This window comes from Triturus cristatus, chromosome 5_1 (genome assembly GCF_964204655.1).
Source record: "Triturus cristatus chromosome 5_1, aTriCri1.1, whole genome shotgun sequence".
Taxonomy (NCBI): Eukaryota; Metazoa; Chordata; class Amphibia; order Caudata; family Salamandridae; genus Triturus; species Triturus cristatus.
In genome coordinates, this window is record NC_140587.1 from 521,076,627 (window position 1) to 521,098,512 (window position 21,886).

Consider the following 21,886-nt stretch of genomic DNA (forward strand, 5'->3'; position numbering starts at 1 on the left):
AACTCAAAAACATGCATTGTCTGGCGACCCTGACTGTTTCTTCACACAATGTTCAGACCAAGGTCGCAGTGCACATCTAGGGATGTGAACAACAGACAGTTCTCATGTGAAGAAAAGGCAAGCAAGCAGTTTTCAAATAATAACATGTATCTGCAGTGTCGTGTGCAAAAGCAGCAAAAAGTGGCAAGATGGCTTTCTAACATCTAACGCGCTTATGATAACATAGCAATGTATGTGTCTAAATCGCTGCCTTCACTACAGTCATAAGTATTCCTCATCTTCCAGGCACTTGCCCGTTCTTCCTATATTTACTACTAAAATGTGTACTTGCATGTGTAGAGATACTGCACTCCACAAAGAAAAAGATAGGAGAGGAGTAGACTGAAACTCTGCACATATGTTTTTGAATAGCATTTATTAGTAAACTTGTAGTACTAGTGCAGTTCAACCAAACATACCATAAAATACACTTTGTGAATAGGCCTGTAAGGGTTAGTGGTGGAGAAGGATGTTCAGACTTAGACCAGACTTTATAATTAGATGTTGTTTTATTGTATTATTTAGTGTAGTATGTGTTAGTTTGTTTACAATACTGCAGTAGGCCTTATTTAGATATGTAATGTTTATTTGTAATACATATGTGTACGCTATATGGTTCACATTTAATTAAATCATATTTTCCTGTGTGTTGAATATTTCTTTATTGTGCTATGTTTCATGCTAGGTTTGTAGGTGCTTTTCGGGTGGGGTTATATGATTTTTGCTTAAGATGTGTTTGTTTTGGATTCAGATGTTGGATTTTCTTTTTAACCTGGATGTGTGTTATTTTTTCAAGAAATTAGAGTTGTTTTTCTTTTATTAATCAAATTATTTGTGCTTTTATCCTTTTTTTTGTTTTCTTTGAGCATTCATTTATTTGTTTCTAATTGTTTGTATTCACTTGATTATTGGTATAAAAATTGGATGATCTGCTACTCTCTAGTTTATTTTTGCATTTTTTGGTTTTTTAATTATCATTTCCTTTTAGAATTGTAATTTTTGAATCATCATTTTACTGACCAGGATTTCAGCCACATAATTGTAACTGTTCTTGTTTCATTTGTTTATATTATTGGAAGAGCAAATGTTATTTTTCATGTTCTGTCTGCAATTTTTATTGTTTCTATATGTGATCTTTATAGTGTGAGCATATTTTATAGGTGATAGATAAGTGATATTTACAATAAAAGTTGGTTATTTTGCTTTGTTTATATATGCTTTTAGATAAGAATTATTGTAGCTTTCTTCTTGGTTATTAAGTCTAGATATGTTAGACCTGGTTTGTTAGCACATTGTCTTATTTGCACGCTAGGAGTTTCTTTGGTGAGTTTTAGTTTGAGTTGGTTTAGGGATTGTTCCATTCTTTGCTTCTGATAGCTTTGTTCTTTGTAGTATTTCTAGGAATTGGTAGAGTTAATGGTGGCTTCGTTCCATGTGTTCCTTGGAAAGAATTGTGTCATCCTTCTGCTGTGTTATTTGTTTTTGCTTCTGGGACATTGTTCTTCCATAAACATTACACCATGGAATGTGATGCTTAATGTTAACTTCTGTGGTCTCATTGGTGCAGGGGTCAAACCCAATAATCCATTAGTTGAGCTAGATTTGTTTCATGTTGTTTGTAATAGAGGTATTCAATTAGCATATCATGAGGTTTAATGATTGCTGTTTAAGGGATGTATGGCACACTACTAGCTTTTTTTATCTTGTGTGTGCATTTTAGGTAAGTTGCATATTCTATATTCAAGGTGGATTTTTTTGCAACATTTATTTATTTATGTGTGAATACAGTCGTAGTCAGACATGTGTACATAAATAGATAAGTGACTCAATAGGATTCCAACATACAGTGCACATTCAACCAGTTCACCAATAAGGTTATGGCAACCATACAGGGCAAAAGAATCTAACGTGGCAACCAATTGCAACCTCTGTTCCTAAAGGGGAGAAAAATTATGCAACTAGTGGAGGAGGGCAGATGGACCGGCAAGCAGGGATGGACTAGATGTTCGACTCAGTAATCCACTTCCCATACCTATTGCTCCTGGTGTCCTGCCAGGTCTCTAAGTCTCAAGACCTGAGGCTCATTAAGTTAGTAACCATGTTACCATTACTCCAGTAGGTCATATATAGCAGATGGAGTCTGGGTGCCATTATGAAGGAGTACCAGCAGCACTAAGGAAACATCCTGATTTGTGTGAAAACCTGAAGTTCATCATTGAGTATGTATTTAGTTTACTCGTGAAGGGCAACTCTTAGAAGCCCAGTCTCCCACTCGTGGCAAGTTGGGTGGAGGGCTGTCACCAATTATGAAGGATAAATATTTTTGTTATTGCTAAGGATGTTGCCAGTGGATTATGTGTGTCTGTAGTCAGGTCAGGGATTCCAGATACGTCAGGTAGAGTAGTTGAGGAGATGCAAGTATCTGAACTGAGCTGTAGCGGCACAGAGACGCCCATACCTCTGACCAATAGTGTTCTAAGGATGGGCATGACCAAAGTTTATAATCAATCAATCAATCAATATGAACTGTATTCGGATAAAAACAACATATCCATAAAAGTACAAATATAATATCATTCATAATAAATGTAAAACAAGAATTTCAAGTATTTAAAACAATTAAGTTAACCTGGGTGCATAGAATTGCGCATACGCACCACCGTTTTTAAAAAGGATCCAACACGAAAACATAAATCATCATCATTTATAGCTAGCACCATCTCATAAGCCACTTTATAATCAGTAATATGACGAGTTTTAAAATATAGAATCACATTTTTTTTAGTGGAGGATAAATAATAAGAGCAAAAGAATAGGAAGTGTAACATTGATTGCTTTTGTGTGTTATTACAAGGACAGAGTAGAAGGTCAAAGTTAGGAGTAAAGCCAGTAGGAAATGACAGCAAATATTTCATAGTGTCTGTCCTTAGCCTGAAGAATAAACCCCTTTCCCAGCAATTGATAGGTCTTAGGAGATATCTAGGCATTGCTGGGGTCACATTTTCTATCTGCATATATCTAGCAACTGAGGTTTTATTGCACTCAGTTGCAAATCTTGTTTCTTTATATGATGTGTAAAGGGTTTTTTCCAGGGTTTTGATACTGATGGAACTGTTGTCTAAAGGATTTAGAAAAAGATGTTCCATATTCAGGCTGCTTAAACTTTTGTAGACCCCTGCCAACCATGGTATATCCATCCCTCTGTCACATTTTAAGCAATCTGAAATTATTTCCCTTGTCAAATGTGCAGCCGGGTTCTTCCAGATTCTCAGCCAAAACAGAGTCGGGCGAGCTTTGATAAAATCCTCTATATAGGGTAAGTGGAGTTCACTGTGGCCAGCATACGTGGAGGAAAAGAATGGCGTGCCCAAAACTTTGTGACAAAATCTATTCTCTTCGCGCTGAATGGGCGTACTAATCGTATCCCCCAAACCTCCGCTCCATATGTGGCAGTTGGTGTGCACTGTAATCTGTAGATTTTAACAATGGAAGGCACTACCTCAATATTCCTTGGCTTGGGTAGCCTGAGTATGGTATTGATAGAGTTAATAAACTTCCTTTTGCAGTGCGTTACATGGTCGTTCCATAAACCATTCGATGCAAATATCAGCCCAAGATACGGGAAAGTGCAAGTGCCTAGTAGTTGATTGGAATTTATAGCAATTGAGAGGTTAGAATATTTCTTGGACCCACACGACATTAAAAATGATTTTTTTAAATCAGTACATAAATCCAAAGTTGCCATAAACTTCACAAAGTCCTGAACCAGGGCACGTAAAGTTTATAATAAGTGTCGCTGTGGGTATCTGTTTATTGCCAGCAAAGGCCATGAGGTAAAACTTTTAGTCGCTTAGGTTTCCAATAAGTCCATACCAGTCATTCAATACTTTGAAATAGAGAAAATGTAACCTGGATTTCCTAAGGGCCCTGTTATGGTATTTTTGCCAAAGTGCATCTGCCAGTATAACTGTGTCATGATAAGGGTTGGGTGTGATTGTATTGCCATTATGAGGATGCTATAGAGTCCCGAAAACACCCATTGATGTATGCCTCATAATTGAAAGTATTGGAGTGTCGGGGTGATTGGCAAAGCCATGGGTGGAGGCCTCAGCACAACACTTAACCTGGATTACTACAGAACCATATTTTGGTTAAGGAGTAACAATGCCCAGCCCTCCAGGGTATATTCTTTGCCATGGATAATCTGCTAGTATGACCAGGTCGTGGTGAGAGCTGGGCCTGAGTGTGTTGCCTTTATGAGGGTACAGTCTTGATACCGCCCCTGAGATAGACCGCATTTCTGAAAGTAGTGAAGTGTTGGGGAGATTTATAAAGCCATGGGAAGGGGAGGGCTAGTGAGGGCATCAACTGGCAGTATTGCTGCGGGTCCATATTCTAGAATGTTAAAACTTTTTGAGGGATCCATAACTGAGAACATTACTCAGTAAGCCATATATTCACTAACATACACTTAATCAGTCAGTTATACAATCAATTTTTCAAAAACAAATCATCCATTTAGACACTTATATACCCATTTATTCTTCCATCGTCCGTGAGATATACATATATAAAACATATTTAATTTTCAGAAAAATACACATTCACTGGATGATGTCATCAGTGATGTCATTTGAGATGTCATCAGTGATGTCATGAGTGATGTCACTGACCATGTCATGAGTGATGTAATATGTGACGTCATCAGCAGTGGATTGCGGGTGCGCGAGTTATAGTTAGCTTAACTAACTATAACGGGGGAATTTCATTGTTTTTTTACGAGTGAAATGTCCAGCTAACTATAACGTGTGTGAAACCTATGGTTTTTTCACTGAATTTGCAAGGTTTTTTAAATACTAATTCCTAACTATAACGTGTGTGAAACCCATGTTTTTTTCACTGAATTTGCAAGGTTTTTTAAATGCTAATTCCTAACTATAACGTGTGTGAAACCCATGGTTTTTTCACTGAATTTGCAAGGTTTTTTAAATGCTAATTCCTAACTATAACGTGTGTGTAACCCATGGTTTTTTCAGTGAATTTGTATGGTTTTTTAAATGCTAATTCTTACCTATAACGTGTGTGAAACCCATGGTTTTTTCAGTGATTTTGTATGGTTTTTTAAATACAAATTCTTATATTAAACGTGTGATTTTTTTTTTTTATTTGCAAGGTTTTTTTACATCTTTTTATTTTTACTTTATATTCTCTTTAAACACTTTGCTTAAATTTAAAAAATTCTGCAATATATTTTTTTTTCTCATTTTTTTTTTTTACCAAACAGGTAAGATATATTAGTATAACATAGTGATTCTTTTTTCCATTTTTTTTTTTACGTGCGCGTACGGTAAGCTTACGGTAAGCGTACGTTTTGCGTAATGTACGTAATATTTCTACTCTTTTTGCGTATGGTTACGCAATTTACGTAGGCGTGCGTACTGCGTACGCGGCGCGTAAGCGCATACGTTACAGGCGTACGTTACGCGGAAGTGTTGGGGCGTGCCTGTTATGCGCATGCGCGCGTGCGCGTGTCTTTTATACGCGCATGCGTACTTTTACCGTAAGCGCTCCGTAAGCGCTCCGTAAGCATAACGTACGCGCACGGTGGGTCATGTGATCAAGAAACAAAACTTTTGATTGGTTTAAAGTACTTTCAGTTCTAGAACTCTCCTACACCACACCCATTCCCCTCATTTCTGCTTGTGATCCCTTAGGAGAAGGAGCTGAGTTGTCTTTGGGATACGATGGCAGACCAGCACTCCTCTTCTGAGAGTGAGGCTAGCAGCACCACCATCAGGCAGAGAAGGAGGAAACAGAAGAGCTCTTTTATATGGGAGTATTTTACTTTTCCTGAGGGCGAGAAAAAAGTAAATGCTGCTTTAGTGACTTGCAAGCTTTGCCAGCGTGTACTTTCTAGAGGTAATCCTAACAAGAAGTATTCCTTCGGGAATCACACTATGTTAAGACACCTTGAGGATGTACACCCTAGGACACATGCTCGACATACTGGAGGAAACCCTTCAGTAAGTCGACCAAGCACATCCACAGCAGCTCAGCCGAGTCCATCTTCGGCAACTCAGCTGAGCCCTTCATCTGTGGGGGGTGATTCACCTTTTTCTGGTCCTCTGGAAACTAACCATCGATTTGCGAGGGTTACAATGCGGTGCTCAAATTGCTATGGTCTAATTGTTCGTGGGGAGACCAGTGTTCCCCTAATTAACAACAGAATAGACCAGCACATTTGTCCTACCAGCTAATACTCCCATTCTTCCTTTCCTCTGTCCCTGCATGAACACAACGGCTCTTTTAAGAGCCAACCTTACCTCTCAACTTTTTTTAATTTTTTCGTAAAAACACTAAAAAACAATTACCACATTACAAGGTCCTTGAGGGATTAATAACGAAATACTGAAAATCTGTTTGAGGAGAAGTGGAAAAAAGGAACCATCAAATTTCTGACTTACCTGACCCACCCAAAAATTTAATTATCAATTTAAATTTAATTGAAATTGCTTGTAAAAATGGTTTTATTTTTCGAAAATTTTCTTTCTCAATCTGAAAAAAAAGAAAAAAGTATTAATATTTAATAAAACATTTTATAATACAGTACACGTATTTACATATTTTCCAAAAACAATTTTTTGCCATTTTTTTGCTGGTTTCAGAATATATTGCATTTCACTATAAATCGTGAAAGCAATTGCATTCATCACTTCACAGCGGGCAAAAAAAAAATAACAATCTCAAAGATTGTTTTAAAAAAGCCCAGAATCTCTTCTCACTTAAACATAACATTATAGAAATGCAAAATATTAAAAAAAAATATCATCTAATAACAATAACTATTTCTAAAAAATACCGTCTGACAATTTTGTTACAGAAGCATAATCACCAAAATAATATATCTCAAATAACTCCACAATACATCTGGTTACCTTTCCTTTAGGCCAAATGGTAATTTTAAAATTCTTTTTTGATTAAATTTCCAATGGTAATCCAATAAAATTCCAAAATTTAAATTGTACAGATGTTACCGATTCTCTCTAAAATTTTGGTTTCCGAAAGATGAATTAGGAATTAAATAAGTCCACAATACAATTGGTTACCTTTCCTTTAGGCTAAATGGTAATTTTAATAATCTTTTTTGATTAAATTTCCAATGGTAATCCAATAAAATTCCAAAATTTAAATTGTACAGATGTTACCGATTCTCTCTAAAATTTTGGTTTCCGAAAGATTAATTAGGAATTAAATAGGTCCACAATACAATTGGTTTCCTTTCCTTTAGGCCAAATGGTAATTTGAAAAATCTCTTTATTTGAAAATTCCAATGGTAATCCAATAAAATGGTAAAATTGTTTTGTACAGATGTTGCCAATTCTCTCTAAAATTTAGGTTTCAGGAAGATTAGATAGGAATTTGCTAAATCAAAAGGCAAACGTTGCTTAAAAACCAATTGACAATCATTACACATTGTCCAGCCTTTTTTACATTTTAGATAAACTGTGTAATGACCAGAAGTTACAGTAGGTCCATCATGGAAAATTATTGCAACTGTTACAAAAGTTTTTCCTGAAATTGATAATTGCTGTCCTGTAAGCTTCTTTATTAAAGTATCCAATTTTGAACCATCAGCTCTACACCGTTGCATCAGTAAAATTACATACTGTCCGTATTCCTTTAAAATTAACGTTGAAAACATGTCAGATTTACACTCACCGCACTCCATGCTATGATTAGCATCTTTAACTAATTTAGCAAAAGTGACTGTTTTACTCTCTGGCAATGTTAAATAAATAAACCTTTCAGAATCAACATTAGAGCCACATGTATTGAAACAGTTTTCACAACTATGTTCCCATTTATAAGAGAGACCAAACATATTTTCAATTTGTACCCCTTCTTCTTCCAGTACCTGAAGAAAATACATCAAGAATTCCTGTGCGTCTTGCTGTACATTTTGAGAAAACTGTGTACATCCTGAACATACATCTAAAAGTTTTCTAATTTCAGTAGCACTTTCTATTTTAGTTTTATCATTACTCAGCTTTTCAAAAAGGAGACTCAACTCAGAACAGAATCTTTTTCTCTGATTTACTATTATCTGCTCTTGCAAACTTTCAAGATAAAATACAACATTCAGCACTACATTAGCGTAGCAGTTGACACCAGAGCTATTTTCAAAATGACAACCAACAACCTCTTCAACATTTTCCTTTTTCTTTTTGCTTGCAATTACATCACTCCTCTTTTTTTTTCTCCTCTCTACATCCTCATTACAGATATTCTCAATTCTCCTTTTTCGAGAAACAACACGTTTTTCCAACACAGGATACTGACCTAAATGAGGAGCATAGGTTCTTCTTAATCTATTATACTCCTTTACACAATTTGCATCAGCACTAACTTTTGAGTCATCAAAGTCTATCATAAATAAACCAGATAATGTTTTCACTCATGACAAAGCAACATAAGCCATACCTTCTTTGAACACAGTTGAACCAATGTTCACAAAAGCACAATCTACAGTCAATCCTTGAGACTTGTGAATAGTTACAGCATATGCTAGAGAAAACGGAAACTGCTTCCTACGTACATATAAGTCTTTCACAAGCATGAAACGAACTGTACAACGACAAATGTCTATAACTTCTTCTATCTGATCAAATTTTATTTTTAAACATTCAATTCCATCTTTTTTCTGGTAATTAATAAAACCCACAACTCTTCCCATAGCTCCATTCACTAAACCTTTTTCAACATCCAAATTTCTCCTTAAAAATACTCTACAGTTCATGCAAACATATAGATTTTTTTCTAATCCAGCAGTTTTGGAAATGTTCTTCTCTAGTGAATCCAATTTATTTTTCAGTTTGCCTGTTAATGTAATAGTAATTCTTTCATGCTGAATTTTGTCCACTGCTTCCAATTTCCTAATCTCTTCCTTTTCCAATTTCAAAAGTTCCTCCTTGAATATTGAGCATTCACGTAGAGTTGGCATTAAGCAGATTACACTTTTCTTTTCTGCAATGTTCTTGTATATTTTCTCTGCAACTATTTCTTCTTTTGGGAATAAATTATGTAGCGACCGACTCTGTAATGCTTTCGTGCCAGCTTCAGTGAGTAGTCCAATTCTGATATCTTTCAGAATACTTCCATATTCTTCATCGTTTGCTTGCCTCATATTAGTAGTAAGTTCCTTGTACTCAAAGAAGGACCAAATATTTGCATTACCAATGCTTCCCAATGACTTCTTTGTGTCTTCATGTGTCACAGTATTAAACACTGGTTGTCCTTTAACTGGAGTAAGCTGTAGAAGATCCCCAAAAACTATGACATGTTTTCCACCAAATAACACGTCATAGTCTCTCCTTAGAATTTGCTGCATTCTTAAATGCACAAAGTCAAGCATTAAGTTTGATACCATGCTCACCTCATCAATAATGAGAACTTGCATCTTCTTCAATACTCTTGAAACTTCCAAGCATGCTTCTCCAGTTAGCTTGTGGTATTGTATTTTGTTCTCATGCTCCACTGGTAACATTAGCAAACGATGTAAGGTGATTCCTTTTATGTTATATGCTACTAACCCAGTTGGAGCAGTAACCACACAAGACAAAGTTGAATCCGTTTTTTGCTGTAGGTAGCTTCTGATGACTTTTATTAAGAAACTTTTTCCAGTTCCAGCTTGTCCGCTTACATACATCCTGATTGGTTGAAATGATGTGCATGAGCACTCTTTTTTTTCATGTAGTAATCCGTGATCAATTTTGTTTCTGATCTCTTCATAAATTTGTTGCTGCTCTTCATTCAGTTGTCGTTCCAAATTTGGTAAGTCTATTAATTCTTCTTGAGCTTGATTCATAGCCGTTTCCACTTCAGTCATAGCTATTGCAGCTTCATTTTCAACGATTGGTTGTCCTAGGGGATCCTGACTGAGTGTTCCAGAACTTTGGCTGTTTTGAGAACTGTCTCTAGCTACTTCAGCTGCAATTGTAGTTTCCTGTTCAATTTCTTCATTTAACATTTGGACATAAGTTATGAAAGTACTGCATTCTATGCTGTCTTTGCAAGCATTAAAGGAATCTTCATAGCTTTGAAATTCTCCCAGTAGTTCGTCCTCTGAACGCCATGGTTTAAACAGCTGTAAAAGAGCCAAGTAGTAAAATTCCTTTTTGTCAGTAGTTTCGCAACTGAGCTTCCTGTGATTTATCAAACTTCCTTTTGTTTGCTTCACCAAACATCCTTCCTCACCAATGACTTTATATTTTCCATTGTTGATGTCTTCTGTGGCTTTCCGTGAATAAATGTAGTTCTGCAGCACTTCATAGAGACACATGTTCTCTAGATGATGACTTCTCTTTGGGTAATATGTGTCCAACATGTTTGATTTCAAAATATCTGTACTTTCTGCGTCATTCTCGGCCAAATATTCAATTTCTCCAACAGATTTCAGTACCCGATTTCTCATTGCTGCAAGGCCTAAACTTGCCCAAATTATTCTTCTTGATTTCGAGTAGAGACTTGCAGAAGATAACCTATCTGAACATTCGTAGGATCCAATTTCTCGATGCGATAACTTCTTTAAACTGAAACTGTATAGCTTCTTACTGACAGTCTTCTCGTGAGAAATCTCTTCCCACATTTCTTTCAATTCAGTTTTTTCTGATTTAGTAATGTAAGACGTTACATATCGAGCAACAGCAATGGAATTGTCAGCTACATACTGTATATCCATGTTAGCATTCCACATGGATAAAATAAATGGGTTGTAGTCATTTATATTTTTTGATTCTTCTTTTCTTTTTAGGTTGTAGGTATTCTTAGGTGATTTTCTTGTAATAGTATGTCTCACAGCTGACATAAAACTGTTTACTCTTCCTTTTGAAAGAACAGGTCTAGGAAATCCAAATCGACATTTTGTGTAGAATTTATCTTTACTCTTGTACTTCCGTCGACAGTATTTTCCACACCGATGACTTTGGAAACGTAAAACTTGCTCCTTTAACTTTTTCTCTTCTGTGCTTTTTGGTATAGCACATGTTGCATATTCTTCAATGAAAGATAACACTGCTTCATCAGTATCTGTTCCAAACTTTGGGGCATCCTTGATCCACAACAGCATATGAATATGAGGAGCACCTCTTGCTTGGTACTCTTTTCTCCAAAAGAAATCCACAACTTCTCCAAGAGGTGGATTTTTTTTATTGCAGATGAAGGACATCATGGCCTCAAATCTATGATTGAAATATCTGCAAACATTAACCGGATCCAATGAGCACAGTTCTCCTGCTGTCTTGTATTCAATGTTTTTAATGTTTGAATTTGCCTCTCGTAGAAAATCCAGTAAATCATCCCAAGCGTACTCGGCACAGCTTAGGGTAAGGAACCATGTTGGAGTTCCTAAATTCCGTAACATGCATTTTAATTCACCATGGCGTCGGTACCAATATTCATTTGTCCCACGCTGACAAGCCATCAGATTGATCAGTTGTGTTTCCAAATGATCATCTGGGTGCTGCACTTTCTCCATAAAATCCTTAGCAGACACATTTTGTAAATGTACTCCACTTTTTAAAATGTGATTTACTGCATTAGATAATGCAGACAAGTCGCTTTCAAATAAAAGATGGAACAAATAAGGAATACTTTGTCGAAATCTTGGATCTTCTGCATATAGTCTTGTAGTCCGATACTCAGAAGCTGGAATCTGTTCTGGACGTTCATCGTATCGTCCTCCTTTTCCTGTAGGAAACAGCTGGGGAAAACATCGAGCTTCCAAGCTCTCCTCCCATACACTCACGGGAGTTCCTTTTGCTTTCTTCATCTGAAACAGATCAATAGTGTCTCCCATAACTTCTTTTGAATGAAGAGGATGTATGCTAAAATGTTCATAAATTTCTTCTTCCTTTGACTTGTCCACTTTTTCAATTTGTCCAGTTGGTGTTTCTGTGTCTTCTTGTAAATCTTCTTCTTCTTCTTCTATATAAATTGATTCATACCATTTGTTATTCCTTTTCAAATACAAATTTGCTCTTTGTACTTTCCGTACATCTACCACCTCCTGCCAAATCTTCTTATTCTTTGTAGGTACACCATTAACCAGAATAACTAATGGTTCAGTTTCCAAAGTATCTGCATCAATAGTTTCCATATTTTTTTTCAAATCCAAGGGCAAATACACCACTCTACCTTTTAAACCTCTCAGTAAATCTGAAGGAGGTAATTTACCAGTTTTGGGCTCCATACGTACTATGGTCTGGAATGGATGAACACATTGAATGAGTATAGACTCATATGTATTTAATTCAGAAAGTTCGGCAGGAATAGCATCCAATTCTAAGTTATTATGTACAGCTCTGGTCGGCATTCTATTTTCTTCTAACTTGTTATAACAGTATTTACAAATACGCTGATCTTCACCCAATTCAAAACAATTTTCAAGAAATATATATGTTGCAAAATCCTTCCACTTATAATTATCTTCATTTTCACTTTTTCTGTAGAGATCAACATTCCTGGTTTGATTTCTATAATGAGTTCTGCGGCAACAAATACAAGTAATATTTGGTCTTTCATTAGAGATTATTGCAAATTTTGTCATTTGATCATCAAATTTCTTAATTACAGAGGGTTCTACATTCTCTTCCACATCTTCCTCAATAACTGTGTCATTACCTGCACTCTCTTGTTCTGGACCAAAGTAACTAAACTGAATTTCATCAGTAACCTTCTCTACATCTGATACCGATCCACGGAACAGAGCCCTATTCAATTCATCTAACTTTATTGCTGGACTTTTAGCAAAATACAATCGTCTCACAAACTTTCTCATTTCAGTATGATGAACAGCCAGCATCCTAAAATGATGAAAAACACTTTTACACACTTTTCTAGATAGACAAGCCAGAGAATGTCCCTGCAAACCAGTATTCTCTCTCACTCTGCATGGATCTAGACTTTGAAGCACCTTAATCTTCTGTTTAACACTTTTTTTACTATATTCTCTTAGAAACTCATGAAATTTATCAATAGATTCCTGACGCACAGTGCAAATACTACTACAATTCCAAGTATACACTGGGGCTTTAGGACGTCTCCCCATAGCCTCATCCGCCATCACTTGTTCCTCATCTCTTGGAACCATTTTCTCCTTCTCCATTATACAACCATTTTTCACTTCATAAGCACGACCTCTGGTGTCAACTGCATGCAGCAAACTATTACTTTGAAGATAACTCTCTTCATTAAAAAAAGGTTCACTACTTGAACTATGCATCCATTCTCCTAGAAACACTTTACAAAAGTTTGTTCTTTTCACTAGTCTTTTCCTTTTGCTTTGTGATTTCAGTACATTGACCATTTTATCTAATGTACGCATCCTGTTCAAAATTAAAATGAATAGTTTCCTTTTTAATTCTAAAGCCTTTGCTACAATGGCTTCAATTTCTTTTTTTCTCTTATAAAATTTTGCTTTTTTACTATATTTCTTCACATCCTTTATCAAATTGGACATAACTCTTCTCTGAAACATTTTTCTACGAATCTCTTTAAACGCTGTTTTTCTTTTTAAGTTAATCTTTATTGTTTCTGAAGGTATATTTGCATTAACTAAATGCTCAATTTTTTCCTGTTGTTTTCTATTTAAAACATTATTTCCAGTACAGACATTTTGTACATTTTTCCTTTTTTTGAAGATATTGTTTAAAAAATCTGTTGTCTGCTTACCAGAAGACTTTCTCTTTTTCCCAACATGAGCATCTCCAACTAACTTAGGTCCTCCAGTTGTCTTCAAATATAGATTTTTTTTGTGGTTTTTCCTTAGTCTGGATTTTATAGGCATCTTAAATTTTGTTCACTGCTCTTCAGCAATACCTGAAAAAAACTAAAAAAAAATTCCTTTATTTTATTTAAATATATTACTATATTTTTTATGATCTTTTCAAATCTTAAAATACTATGTACCCCTTTCCTACAAGTGAAAATCACAATAAAACCATCACAAATTAAATATCTAAAAACAATTCCTGTGTGCACACAGAGTCATGGTTTGATATTAGGCAGAAAACGAAATTTCTTTGCCAATTTGAAAGCACACTTACTACTCTTTTTTTTGGCAAGTCATAAGTACTTTTACAGTCTGACACATTTTCAATCCACTTTTCAGATTCTGAAAACAGCACATGTCCAAGCAGCTTTTTGAGACCAGGAACATGTGTAACCTGGGTGAATGACTACACTCCGGCAAGGGCAACCAGCCTTAGTGATGCTGAATGTATTTGCATTACTCACTGCAACCTCAAACCCCACTCGGTTGTGAATACTATGCATGATTCTACAGGATAAGCAGCTGGGTGTGTGCTAAGAGTCTGCTTCTGCAGAAAAATAGCTTCCCCTTTCCTACTAATGCAAATGTAAAATTACCAGAGTAATACGCAATAAATCTCTGTCAACAATTCCTCTTTGCACACAGAGTCATGGTTTGATATTAGGCAGGAAACAAAATTTCTTTGCCAATTTGAAAGCACACTTACTACTCTTTTTTTGGCAAGTGATAAGTGCTTTTACAGTCTGACACATTTTCAATCCACTTTTCAGATTCTGAAAACAGCACATGTCCAAACAGCTTTTTGAGTCCAGGAACATGTGTAACCTGGGTGACTGACTACACTCCAGCAAGGGCAACCAGCCTTAGTGATGTTGAATGTATTTGCATTACTGACTGCAACCTCAAACCCCACTCGGTTGTGAATACTATGCATGATTCTACAGGGTAAGCAGCTGGGTGTGTGCTAAGAGTCTGCTTCTGCAGAAAAATAGCTGCCCCTTTCCTACTAATGCAAATGTAAAATTACCAGAGTAATACGCAATACATCTCTGTCAACAATCCCTTTTTGCACACAGAGTCATGGTTTGATATTAGGCAGGAAACGAAATTTCTTTGCCAATTTGAAAGCACACTTACTACTCTTTTTTTGGCAAGTGATAAGTACTTTTACAGTCTGACACATTTTCAATCCACTTTTCAGATTCTGAAAACAGCACATGTCCAAACAGCTTTTTGAGTCCAGGAACATGTGTAACCTGGGTGACTGACTACACTCCAGCAAGGGCAACCAGCCTTAGTGATGTTGAATGTATTTGCATTACTGACTGCAACCTCAAACCCCACTCGGTTGTGAATACTATGCATGATTCTACAGGATAAGCAGCTGGGTGTGTGCTAAGAGTCTGCTTCTGCAGAAAAATAGCTGCCCCTTTCCTACTAATGCAAATGTAAAATTACCAGAGTAATACGCAATAAATCTCTGTCAACAATTCCTCTTTGCACACAGAGTCATGGTTTGATATTAGGCAGGAAACGAAATTTCTTTGCCAATTTGAAAGCACACTTACTACTCTTTTTTTGGCAAGTGATAAGTACTTTTACAGTCTGACACATTTTCAATCCACTTTTCAGATTCTGAAAACAGCACATGTCCAAACAGCTTTTTGAGTCCAGGAACATGTGTAACCTGGGTGACTGACTACACTCCAGCAAGGGCAACCAGCCTTAGTGATGTTGAATGTATTTGCATTACTGACTGCAACCTCAAACCCCACTCGGTTGTGAATACTATGCATGATTCTACAGGATAAGCAGCTGGGTGTGTGCTAAGAGTCTGCTTCTGCAGAAAAATAGCTGCCCCTTTCCTACTAATGCAAATGTAAAATTACCAGAGTAATACGCAATAAATCTCTGTCAACAATTCCTCTTTGCACACAGAGTCATGGTTTGATATTAGGCAGGAAACGAAATTTCTTTGCCAATTTGAAAGCACACTTACTACTCTTTTTTTGGCAAGTGATAAGTACTTTTACAGTCTGACACATTTTCAATCCACTTTTCAGATTCTGAAAACAGCACATGTCCAAACAGCTTTTTGAGTCCAGGAACATGTGTAACCTGGGTGACTGACTACACTCCAGCAAGGGCAACCAGCCTTAGTGATGTTGAATGTATTTGCATTACTGACTGCAACCTCAAACCCCACTCGGTTGTGAATACTATGCATGATTCTACAGGGTAAGCAGCTGGGTGTGTGCTAAGAGTCTGCTTCTGCAGAAAAATAGCTGCCCCTTTCCTACTAATGCAAATGTAAAATTACCAGAGTAATACGCAATAAATCTCTGTCAACAATCCCTTTTTGCACACAGAGTCATGGTTTGATATTAGGCAGGAAACGAAATTTCTTTGCCAATTTAAAAGCACACTTACTACTCTTTTTTTGGCAAGTGATAAGTACTTTTACAGTCTGACACATTTTCAATCCACTTTTCAGATTCTGAAAACAGCACATGTCCAAACAGCTTTTTGAGACCAGGAACGTGTGTAACCTGGGTGAATGACTACACTCCAGCAAAGGCAACCAGCCTTAGTGATGTTGAATGTATTTGCATTACTCACTGTAACCTCAAACCCCACTTGGTTGTGAATACTATGCATGATTCTACAGGATAAGCAGCTGGGTGTGTGCTAAGAGTCTGCTTCTGCAGAAAAATAGCTGCCCCTTTCCTACTAATGCAAATGTAAAATTACCAGAGTAATACGCAATAAATCTCTGTCAACAATTCCTCTTTGCACACAGAGTCATGGTTTGATATTAGGCAGAAAACGAAATTTCTTTGCCAATTTGAAAGCACACTTACTACTCTTTTTTTGGCAAGTGATAAGTACTTTTACAGTCTGACACATTTTCAATCCACTTTTCAGATTCTAAAAACAGCACATGTCCAAACAGCTTTTTGAGACCAGGAACATGTGTAACCTGGGTGAATGACTACACTCCAGCAAGGGCAACCAGCCTTAGTGATGTTGAATGTATTTGCATTACTCACTGCAACCTCAAACCCCACTCGGTTGTGAATACTATGCATGATTCTACAGGGTAAGCAGCTGGGTGTGTGCTAAGAGTCTGCTTCTGCAGAAAAATAGCTGCCCCTCTCCTACTAATGCAAATGTAAAATTACCAGAGTAATACACAATAAATCTCTGACAACAATTCCTCTTTGCACACAGAGTCATCTTCTGATTCTATGCAGAAAACAGTATTCCTCATTTATACCAGTACACCTTAATTTATGGTGAAAACATAGTCCATAATATTTTACATGTTCCTTACATTTAAATTTCTCCCAAAACACAAAATGAAAAACACAACTTCAACAAAAGGAATTCCAATTCTATTATTCATTTCTTAATTTACCACATTCATCCCCTCTCAAATTCACAACTCACCTTTAAAATTAGTTAGTTGTGAAATAAATGTGGCACTCAAACAGCAGATTATCAGAGCCAGGATCTCTGTTCTGTACACCTCTCTCCTCTCAGCAGAACCAGATAATGGCAATGTTTCCCTCTCTTTTTCCACACATATACATGTTAATTTCAAATCTCAGTGCTTCCCCCTTTTTTTCAAATGTAATCACACATTTCTATTAGTTGAAAACCAACCCTTTTCCAAAAGTACCCTTCCCCCAACTTGACTTCTGCCTAGTACCCTTCCCCCAACTTGACTTCTGCCTGCTTCCATAGCAACAGGTCATGGAACACTGCTGTGTGGAGTTAGGTCAGAAGTTCACCACACAATGTTTCATTTCCAAAGAGCAAGAGTGCTTGACTTTTCTAACCTAACAGCAAATCCATAGTAATGTTCTTTGGTAACACATTTTTCTGTACCAATACAAAACATGCTTCTATAAATTGACACATACAGCCTAGTTTTTAGTGTAGAATGGTATGAAACAGCCAATGAGTTATTTTTATTTTTAAAAAATATGTATGCCTCCATTTCCAAACTGTCTTTCATTTCTTTTTCCCATTCTACTGAAATACACCTCCTGAGTGTATCCAGATATCCTTTGAAGATGTTCACAGTGTGGATTGTAGGGCACAGCTATGTCTTTTGGAGTGAAAAGTATGCAGAGAAAACAGGTATGGTGAGAGACCTTGCTTTGCCAAATGTAGACATTAAATGGATTGGTCAGAGAGGGTTAAAGTGGCACCAATTGATGCCATTGGTGAAATCCTTCATGCAAATCCAACACCCTGACCTCATAATAGTGCACTGTGGTGGCAATGACCTAGGCACTTTGACTGGGGTGCTTATGAAGGAGACCTTTGCACAACTGTTTTCACTTTTCCCTAAAACTGCCTTTGCGTATTCTAACATATGCCAAAGGCAAAAATGGAACTGGTCCAATAATTTTTGTCCGCAGATTGACAAAGCAAGAAAGCACGTCAACAAATCTGTTTCTGCTTTCCCCCGAGACTATGGTATGGGTTCCATTTACCACAACAACTTGCGTTACAACATGCAAGACATTTATAGAGGAGATGGTGTACACTTCACTGATGAAGGGAACAGAGTCTTCCTCTTGAACCTTAGACTGTGCATCGGTACTTACTTGTAGGTACCACTAAAAAATCACTTCATAAACACAACGGCTCTTTTTAGAGCCCCCTAATATCTAAACACTTAAATCTGAATTTTATTTCTTTTTTTATTTTATTTTTCTACCATACGCGTACGGTAAGCTTACCGTACGCGTACTCCGCGATTTTTTTTTTAAAATTAATAAATGTTTTTTTGTACTTTTGTGTCCTTCTTTGACCCCCTTTCAAATGTTAGGGGGTCTGTAACTCTCTTCCTTGCCCCCTTTTCACGTTATCTCCCTTTTTTTTTCTGTGTGAAACACACGAAATGGCGGCCGACACTTCCTGATTTCGTCCGATTCGAATGTTTACAGTCATGTGACAACCAATCAGATTTGAGCTCGCGCACGGCACCGTACGCGTACGGTAAGCGCACGGAGCGCGCTTACAGATATATATATTGATTTAAATGCTATTTTCTCAGGAACTACTGAACAGATTTACACCAGGCACTTCCTTGACCTTATGGCTACCTCTCTGCCAAATTACAAGTAATTCTGTTCAGCCGTTCGGGCTGTAGCTGTGTCTAAAGGTCCTATGGAAAAATGCATGGGGAAAACGTGTTTTGGGACCCCCTTTTTTCTCAGCCCCCGCTTGACAAATCACCCCGAGACTTTTAGGGTAGGAGCGGAGCGTAGCGCCCCATTAGTTTTGAAAATTTCGCGAGGATTCGTCAACCGGTGCCAAAGTTATTCAAAATAGAATGTTGCGGATTTCCTATGGAAACATGGTCCTAACTATAACTACCTACTGGCGACCGCCAGTAGGTAATGTATATATATATATATATATACATATATATTTACAAAAAAACCAGAGGTTTCAGGGACGTTATAGTTAGAAATTAGCATTTAAAAAACCTTAAAGATTCACTGAAAAAACCATAGGTTTCAGGGACGTTATAGTTAGTTGGACATTTCACTTGTACAAAACCAGAGAAATTTGAACGTTATAGTTAGTAGAGCTAACTATAACTCGAGCTTCAGCAATGCACTGCTGATGATGTCACATATTACATCACTCATGACATGTTCAGTAACATCACTGATGACATCACTGACAATGGTGACTGTAAGTGACTGTAAGTGCTGAGCGGGTGTATAGCCTGCGATGATGTCCCGTCCCGGTGGTCTGGACAGGTCAGGTTTTGTGTGCCCTGCTGGACCGCAGTGTAGGCCTGATCCATCAACCAGCGGGGTCCTACCGCCACGTTGCATGGCCACACTTGTCACAGAGTTAGTGGCACCGCAAGGGCTGAGCGGGTGTGCAACCTGCGATGATGGCGAGTGCACTGGTATGTCCTCTGCCATGGTAAAATCAAGACACAGCACCAAATGTGAGACCTGGTGGCCTGCGGAGCGGGGCTGCATGATGTGGAGAGTGCCCTGTCTGCGGAAAGATGAGCAGTGAGGCCTGGGTGTGCAGGGGCGGGCAGACACCTCTGGGCAGAGGGAGTGGATGGGGTGCAGCAGCCTGGATGCACAAAGGCGGGACAGCCATTTAGGCATGAACAGTCGTATGTACTCTGCCATTACTGATTCTGTACTATGTTTCAGATGAGTGAGCTTGAGGGCTCCACTATGTCCCGGAACGTGGTTGGAGACACACCAGTGGCAGAAAGGTGAGCTGTGAGGGTTTTGTCCACAGTGTGGGCACTCACAGTCCTTCTCTGTGTCTTCCTTTCTCTCCCTCACACTCTTTCTCTCTTTCTTCCTCTCTCTCACACTGTTTCTCTCTTTCTCTCTCTCTTCCTCTGTTTCTCTGTTCCTCTTTCTCACACTGTTTCTCTCTTTCTCTCTTCCTCTCTCTTGCTGTTTCTCTCTATCTTCCTCTCTCACTCTCTGTTTCTCTCTATCTTCCTCTCACTCTTTTTTTCTCTCTCTCTCTTCCTCTTCCTCTCTCTCACTCTTTCTCTCTCTCTCTCTCTCTTTTGATGGACGCATGACGCACAATCTTATCTTGCTTTTTGTCTAGCAGACCTGCGATGATGCGTGGCCATCCTGCAATCAACACTGACCCTGAATTGTGAGCTCAGCTTGACCGTGTGTATGCAACAGCTGAGGAGGTTGCTTCGGCACGTGGTGGACCCTCTTACACAAATGCCAGTGGCAGAAGGTGAGCAGAGAGGCTTGTTTCAGCAGAAGCGGGCACTCACCCCTGGGCAGTGGGAGTGGATAGAATGCAGGAGCCTGGGTGTACAAGAGCAGGCAGACACCTTCGAGCAGTGGGAGTGAATGGGGTGCAGCAGCGTGAGTGCACAAGAGCAGGCAGACACCTCTAGGCAGTGTGAGTGGATGGGGTGCAGCAGTCTGGGTGCGCTGGATTGGGCAGTCACCTCCAGGCACTGGGAGTGGATGGGGTGCAGCAGCCTGGGTGTACAGCAGCAGGCAGACACCTCTGGGCAGTGGGAGTGGATTGGGTACAGCAGCCTGCACACGCAGAGGCGGGCAGCAACCTCTGGGTAGCAGGAGTCAATGGGGTGCAGCAGCCTGAGTGCGCAGGGCGGAGAGACACCTCTGAGCGGCGAGAGTTGTTGGGGTGCAGCAGCCTGGGTGCGCAGGGGCAAAACAGAGAATTACACCTGTGCAGTTGTATGTACTCTGCCATTACTGATTCTATACTATACCACTCACACATCTATGCAGGGAGTCAAACACACCCCAACCCATCCATACAGTTACTCAGACAACCAATCATTAACCCATATAGATAGTCGTGTAGCTACTCATCTACCCATGCAGCCACTTACACACCAACTGACATACTGATACAGACATTCACACAGATTAGTCATTTTCCCATGCATTCACTAAGACACGTTTAATCACTCACTTATACAGTCAGTCATGCACCTACTTAATCATCCATTGAGACACTCATACACCCACTATTTTTTCAATACACCTTGGCGTATATATATATATATATATCACCACCACTCTCCTTCACTCTTCCCTCGGTTGGAAAACAAACGAGCGCAGACCCAATCTTGTTCGTGCAATTATTTATTTAGCCATTGTCCGCCATTACGCGTTTCGGGCGATCCCGCCCTTGATCACATGACAACACTTTGGCTGATGACCGCTCTTTTTAAAGTGCCAGTGCTAGTGCATCACTTAATGGACATAGAAAAAATACATGTACTTCGTCGTTACAGTTAAATACCCCGCCAAACACAATAGCCACATAATGTCAATGCGTTATTCTAGTAATTGTTTTTACATCATGTAAAATAACACATAGGTATTACTGGAACATAATATTTGCATAAATGCATGAAATTTGCTTCGTAATATGCACAAGACAAATTATTATAACAAATACAAGTGCCCTCACCTCAACAATTTAAAGTGCAATTAACCCAATTAATTT